The 7,909-nt window shown below is 38.4% G+C and overlaps 1 pseudogene; it reads left to right on the forward strand.

Moving 5' to 3' along the window:
* The first annotated feature begins 360 nt into the window (after positions 1 to 360).
* LOC127557950 (glyceraldehyde-3-phosphate dehydrogenase-like) lies at positions 361 to 1,305 on the forward strand (annotated as a pseudogene).
* The last annotated feature ends 6,604 nt before the right edge of the window (positions 1,306 to 7,909 follow it).

Below are 7,909 nucleotides of genomic sequence, written 5' to 3' on the forward strand. Positions count from 1 at the left end.
AAAAGAATTTGGGGAGTATCTATTAATCTCTGCTAGGTATTCAAATTAATTGAACCTTTGTAACTAAATCCTGTTAAACTATTTTCTTGATATGTAAAGAAATGTAGAGCATGTATTTACATATCACCATCATACTGTACAGAGATGTGGAGGGACAGAAAAACAAAGCTAGAGCATTAGAAGTCACTTTCCATCAAAAATGTACAAGAAATTAAGCCAAAGTATTTTAGTATTCTCTAATTAATTTAGAAATTACTGGCTTTTAGCTCTTCATCCAGGCTCAGTGCCAGGATCTGCTTCTTTGGTAACATCCCTGAAACAAGATGAGAGTTCAGAATCAAGGAATTTACCCATATTGGGCACCTGGTGACCAGGGCTGTTTTCAACTCAGGCAGAATAGATATTGTGACCATCACTGATCTCTTTATTGACTTCAACTACATGGTTTATATGTTTCAATATGATTTCACCCATGGCAACTTCAAGGTCATTGTCCAGGTTGAGAATTGAAAGCTGGTGTTCAGTGGGAAATCTTCCAAAAGCAGAATCCCACCAATATTAAATGGAGAGCGTCTGGAACCGAGTATGCTATAGAGCATACTGGAGTCTCCACCACCATGGAAAAGCCTGGGGTTCACCTGAAGGAGAGAAATAAGTGGGTCATAATTTCTGCACTTTCTACTGATGCTCCAATATTTGTGATGGGAGCGAACAATGAGAAAGATGGTAATTCCCTTCAGATGATCAGCAATGTCTCCTGCATTATCAACTGCTTGGCCCCCTCGGCCAAGGTCATTCACGACAACTTTGGCATTGTAAGAAGTCATGACTACAATTCATGCCATTACTGCTGCCCAGAAGACAGTAAGAGGGCCCCTCTGGCAAGCTGTGGCATGATACGTGGGGTGTTGCCCCGAGCATTATCCCTGCTTGCACTGGTGCTGCTAGGGCTGTAGGCAAGGTCATACCTGATCTGAATGGAAGCTCATGGGCATGGCCTTCTGTATTCCTATCGTGTCCATTGTGGCCCTGACTTGCCACCTGAAGAAACCCACCAAATATCATGGTATCAAGAAAGTGGTAAAGCAAGCAGCATATGGACCCTTGGAGGGCATCTTGGACTATACGGAGGACCAGGGTATATCCTGTGATTTTAACAGTCACTCCCACTCTTCTACCTTTGATGTTTACCCTGGCATTGCCCTCAATGACCACTTTGCCAAGTTAATTTTCTGGTATGACAATGAGTATGGTTATAGCACCTGTGTAGTGGACCTCATGCTCTACATGGCCTCCAAGGAGTAAAGTGGAAAGCCATGGATCTTCATTCCCAGCCCCCAAAAAAAGCCATTTCACCAATGGGGAGCCCACATCCTTTACCTCTGTTCCTATAACAGGGATCCCGTGTCCTATTCACATTTTGTCCTAAACCCACTCCTGTAGTAGGGAGGGAAAGCCTAGACTCTATATTATATTCCATATTCTAATATGGCGCAAAAAAAGAAATTACTAACAAGGGGTTCTGTCAGTAGAGATGTAGGATTCCCTAAATCACTCTGGCTTAATATAAATGTATGTCATAGGAGAATCTTCAACAACTTCTTATTCCCCATAGGATCAAGGGCAAACTCTTCATGCCATATGTGATTTGGATCCAAACTATTTGACAATTATCTTCAACTATTCCTAATCAAGATCATCTGCTCTAACCAGCGAACTCTCCTCACTAGTGCTACCAAAATGTCATGCTTATTGAATTGGCTTCTTCACTACCTAGAATATAAAATCCTTGAGGGTATGAAATGTATCACCTCCTTTTATATCCTTCACAGAATCTATCACAAAGCTAAGTGTGTGAATGCATTGGATTTGATGGCCTCAAGGTCCCTTCTTGGTAATTCTGTGACATGAGATGGAGTTAGGGGAGAGGCACCAGGCTCTTACCTTTGTTTGACAGGAGCATAGTCTGTGCTAGTTTTCACATTCTAACAGTGTCCATAATAGTTTTGTTTAATTGGAAGCAAAAATTGATTTGGGAATGTGAATTTAGCAGGCAAGGAATGAATTGTTTGAGAAAAGCTTTGATCTACCCTCCCAAAGAGGAATCTAGCCACTTGATGGCCTTGTCAATAGTGTCTCTCCTAAGAAAGAAATACAGTAAATGGTATTTATATTGCAAGGCTAGATAGTATTAACATGGGAAACATAATTATAAGACAGAAAAATCTGGTATTTTAGTTTTACAAATTATATTAGATTTCTGTAGCATTTTACATATGCACTTATTTCTTCAATTTATATAGTGCCATTCTCTGAGGAAAAGAGATTAAATTGCAGCCAGGGAAATTTATACTAACAATAATGGAGTACTTCTTATTGCAAGGATTATAAGACTAGAACAGGTATTATGAAGGGCAGTAGTAAAATCCTTTTCCCCAGAGCTGCATGAAAAAAGACCATACCATTCTCTGTATCAGATGGACAGACTCCTCCTTCCCCAAAATAAAAGAATGGGCTAAAATCACTTCTACTTATACACCAGAAACAGAGAAACAGAGGCAAGCAGCATTTCTGTTTTAGGGACAAAATAGATTAGAAGACAAAGAGATTAACATCTCAACCAAGGCTGATAGGAGTAAAAAGCACACTACCCTGATATATAAGCTATGCAAGTTTTGATGAATAAAATAATGCATGAAAAGAGCTTCAGGCAGAGAAAACAAGGAAATTCCTGTCTATCTAGATCTTACTAGAGAAAATGAACTACAGAAAGAGGGAAACTTACCGCTCTCATGTGTCAATGTTATGGCAATTATTTTTTCTCATTCATTTGTTCTTACTAAAAGATGTAAAACTCTTCATAAAAAGATACCACCACCACAAGATTAAATCACAGTAATTCAGATGACAAACAGCTGATTCATCAACCGATCAACAAACATTCCTTAAGTATTTATTATGTGCCAAGCACTGTGCTAGGAAATAAAGGTAGAAAATTGAGAGAATGAAAAAATTCTTACAAGAAGCTTACAATCTAAACAAGCACATGTGTAAGTACATAGATGTGTAGGACGGGTGCTAGACCCCCTTTCCCACATTAATTAATCAGAGACATCTTCAGGTACAAAGAGAAAGCATTTATTTAGTCCCTGCAGGGAGAGGCCCAACACATCCAGGAGGCATTCCAGCTCCCACCATGTGCTCCATCTGACCAGCAGGAAGAACAACCAGTTAAATAGGAAAAGACCCAAACCTTTTCATTGCATAGACTAAAAGGAAGTAACCATCCTTGACCAATGGTCACCAATGTTGTCTGATTCTGGTGGTTCGGTCACATCACTTCCTGTGGATCGCATCACTTTCTATCCTGACTTGAGTTTGACTTTTAGAGACATTGGCCCAGAGATCATGTGACTTCCTGAAACCTGAGGCTCAAAACCTCATCTTCCCTCTCTAGGTATGGGGATTATGTGACTTAGGCCTAATCTCATAAACTGAGAAAACTTCATCCAGTCAGTCCCATTCAGTCCCCCTTCTTTCTTACCAGTTTGAAGATTTCTCTCCCCAATATATACACCTTCCACTAGGGCATCTCTGTGACCTGGGCCTTCCAGCTGGTCCCTCTTCAGTACTAATGTAATCTGCCCTCTATCATTTAGAACCAACAATGGCCCATCAGTAGAAGCTTTCAGGAAGCACTTTCGCTACTCCTGAACTTGGCTGAATCTTGAACTACTCTAATGATTACATGTATAAGCAAGCGGGTGACAGGATATTGCTGCTTAAAGTAATAAGCAGGAATCAGAGACCCCGCTTCCACCAACTCCCCCATTTGTCATCACAGAACAGATTGCCATCTGGCAGCCATAGAACTGCAGCACTGGGGAGGCCTTTGGGCCATTGACACATCCTTCCCACCTCAAGCAGTCCAGACCCAGACTCACTGGGATAGAGGGAGGAAGGTCTCATCTTCTGGAGGCTGACAAGGGGCACAAAGCAGGCCCTGCCCAGTGGGGTCCAGACTGACTTGTAGGTGGTGGCAGCAGCCTCCGGTGCTGAGTGTCAGAATCCGGTGGCAGGTGACTTCAGGTTGGCCAAATGATTGGTATTTCATGACTTGGAGTCTGGAAGAGACAACTCTTACAAGTAGATTAAAAATGCAAGGACTAAATATGAGCAAAAAAGAAAAAGAATAAACAAAAATGGAGTTAGTTTGGGGGTTACTGAGAGTAACCAGGAACCCCACCAGAGGAAGACTGGGAGGAGGGGGGGAGATAAGGCTATCATGAATGTCTCTAGTCCCAACAGCTTTTCCTGGGATAAATACCAAAGAATGTTTTGGTGCAGTGGGTAGCAAGCACACTGTGCTCTTCAGTGAGTATGATCTCCTCCAGCAAAATCCCTAGAGCCTTAGAAGGAAAGGCTTTTACCCAACTAGTATGGGTTAACAAACCTAAAGCAGTTTGAAGCCCCTGCAAGGGGGCACATGTGCAGGCCCTTTTAACAGTCCTTTCAGAATTTGCTGGCCTGGGAACTATATGAGGGAATACAGGAGTCAGGAGTTGGGGAATTAAAGATGCCCTGGTCAGGGGCAAATGGGCAGTTGATCTGCAAGCCTATTTCTCTTCACCTGAAGTGAATTGCCCTTCCTTTAGGAAACAACAGAATCCTCTCCAAGTCCATGAACAGCTGGCAGTAATTGTTTTCCCTGTATACTTAATGGAGAATTGTTTGGCTGTCAAAAATCCCCTTTCTTTCCATCTAGCCCCCACGATCTTGCAAAATATGAAAAATGCATTTGAAGTCAGTATAGATCTTGACAAATAAGCAAGGGGTCTAGAATAGGATTCCAGAGACCCCTAGGACCTAACCCTGCCTCCATCAACTTATAGTGTAAAAGGCTCTAGGCAGATTAGTTTAACTTTCAGGGACATAAAAAAAAACCTTAGCCTGATCAGGGCCTGCTAAAATTGTCTGTTTTCTCTCCCAGTGAACAAAGGGAAAGTGGGGAGTGGCCCCAAATACTTAGGCAAAGTAGGCCTTTAGATAAAGAAGCTCTAGCCCCAGGAAGCAAAAGTAAAAATTTCATAACAGCCAACCCGAGAATCCTCCAGGGCTGGGATGCAAATTAAAATATACATATACTTGGATTGTGTTTTATATCTTCCACTGACCACTTGCTCCGATTACAGAAATTTGCTATAAGAGGAAAAATCAGGGACATGATTTAGATAGTCCTTCAGGTCTTGACCTGAGAACACATATAGGATAAAGCATCCTTAAGGCAGTTTTACTTCAGGTAACTGTCCTAATTTTAACAATTTCACCTTAAGCCAGACTCAAGAATAATAAGGTGCATTCTCATTCAAAAGAACACTGGGAAATTGAGTCAGAAGGATTCTAACTTCAGCAGAGGCCAAAATCGTCCCCCTAATTCATTCCACCTGTAACTAACTTCCACCTGTAACAACTTCTAAGTAGCTTGTGGCATATTCCTTTCAGATGGTTATCACTGATTTGACAATCAGACAATTATACCTGAATTTAAAACTCCAAATAAATATCAGTTGTAGTTACCAAGAGATTTTTTTTTTTTTAATCTCAATAGCAATTCTCATTAATCAAAGCTTTGGATGAATCTAGCTCTCAAGGATCATAGTAAGATATTCATAGCTTTCATAACTAAGTAGATGGTTAAGTTCAACATTAAACAAATCATTTTGCTTTTAAAATACTCAATACATAAAAAATTCTAAATTGCATATTGTCCATAACAGAAACATGTTCAAAGGGACAAAAACAAAAACTATTATTCTCAGAGTCCTTTTAAATAATGGTACAACTTTAAGATGACTCGATACAATCAATTAAAACATAGAGAATATAAAATCTTAATTTCACATAAAAGAACCTTAGCAGAATTAATAATTTCTTTATTCTTAAAAAAATATTAATTTAACTTCCTCCAATTGAGTCCCTCAATTAAACTTTTTGGAACTAGCCCTATTAACTTATCAAATCAGGTTAAAATTCTGCTCTAGGTATTTCAAGAAATCTATAGCTCATATTTGTTATCATATTACTTAAACAAGGAGACCGTTATGCACTTAGATCAACATTAAATAATTTTCTGAAGACAGATGGAATACCTTAGTAGAAATAAATTGCTTTCAGAAAACTTATAGTTCCAACAAACCTCTTAAAGAAGCTATAGACTTGAAAAATAAAAATAAAACATTCAGTTATTAACACCATGTAAGTGTAGACTGTTCCTTTAAATAATATAAACAAGTAATGTTTCAACCAGCAAAAGGGAAGGGAGCTCCAAAGAGTTGCAATTTGTTTAAAAAAAAAAAAAAAAACAATAGCACTTAGTGGAGGATGGGGAGTTAGATATGATAATCTAATCTGACAAGATACTTTTACCCTTCTTACTCCAGGTAGCATTTCTCCCAACTCTTCCACACTTCCCCACCACTACTTCTAACAACTAACTTTTTAACATGCTCCCAAAACAATAACCCTTCTAACTAGATGCTCCATTTAAATTATTAATTGATTTTGCAAATCAATCTTTCTTGTGCCTAGTTTTTAAATCACTTTTTTTTTTTTACTTTAAACTTTAAGATTCACAATAACTTTGGACCAAATTTCATAAAAGTTATACACATATCCAGCAGAGCTGACAAAATTTTAAGGCTATAACTCATAATTTTACAAATTACCCAATATACTTCCAGAAAGCAACATGCCATCTAATTAAGGAGATATAAACATGACCTCCCCTAAGATAAGCTATGGGAACTTTGTTTTAATAACCTATATTTTAAGCTAAATTAAATCAAATATAGCCTTAAAAAAAGTTTTGTTTGTCAGTAGTAATGGTTCAATATTCAAACAAAAACCTAAGGGCTTATAACTAGAATAAACCAATCTAGCATGCACAGGGCAATAGTAATTATCTCCCACAATTTTAGAATCACAATGCCACTTTAAATAAAAATTAAGCTTCCCAAATTCAATAGACAAATAAGCCATAAGGACATGGCTTTTTCCCACTTAAGTCCTAAATTCTAATCAAATGTTGCAGACAAACTGAATTACCATGTGGTTTTACACACACACACACACACACACACACACACACACACATTAATTGGCTCTCAGAAGTTTGACTAGATAAGGAGACTTTTTTTTTTTTTTTGCTAGTTTTTTTTTTTTTTTCCTTTTTCTTCAAAGCAATTGACATCCACTTTTTTTGTTCTCTCTCTTACCTCCCCCCAGGCAGAGCTGCAACTTGAATCAGATAAGGTTTTACTGCCCCTTTGGAAGACTGCTTTTCTGTCAGATTTTAAAAGCAGCCAAGCTTCCTCTGTTCTTTTTTTTTTTTTCTTTCAAATTAATGCAAACAGGTTAAAATTAAGTCCTATAAGAAGTTAAAAACTACAAGCATTTTTTTAATGCTAAGCACCTTTGCAATATTGAAATAATGAATTGCCAAATTTTAAAAATTCCCAATAATCTAAAACTTCTCTTGCTATTGTATCTTAAATAACGAATTTCACTAAACTGATTGAACATAGTTTTTTTTTTTCTCTCCCTCTGGTCCCATATGTCCCTGCTGCAGTCAGGGAATAGGGAAGGGGGTGAAAGAGACAATCTTTACTCTATGCTTCCTCCAGGAGTCCTCAATTTAATTGAATTGCTTTGTAATCTTAAAATGACCAATTGCCAAATTCCCCAATCATTATTTTCAATAAGCTTCCCTGCAGTTCCAACTTTGGGCAGAGTTGGAGTCTACAAGAAAGTCATCTCTCTCTCTCTCTCTCTCTCTCTCTCAACAAATTCTGTCTCACAGAACAGACATGACAAATTCATTCTGCACAAAGACACAAACACAGACAAAAAT

Source organism: Antechinus flavipes, chromosome 3 (genome assembly GCF_016432865.1).
Source record: "Antechinus flavipes isolate AdamAnt ecotype Samford, QLD, Australia chromosome 3, AdamAnt_v2, whole genome shotgun sequence".
Taxonomy (NCBI): domain Eukaryota; kingdom Metazoa; phylum Chordata; class Mammalia; order Dasyuromorphia; family Dasyuridae; genus Antechinus; species Antechinus flavipes.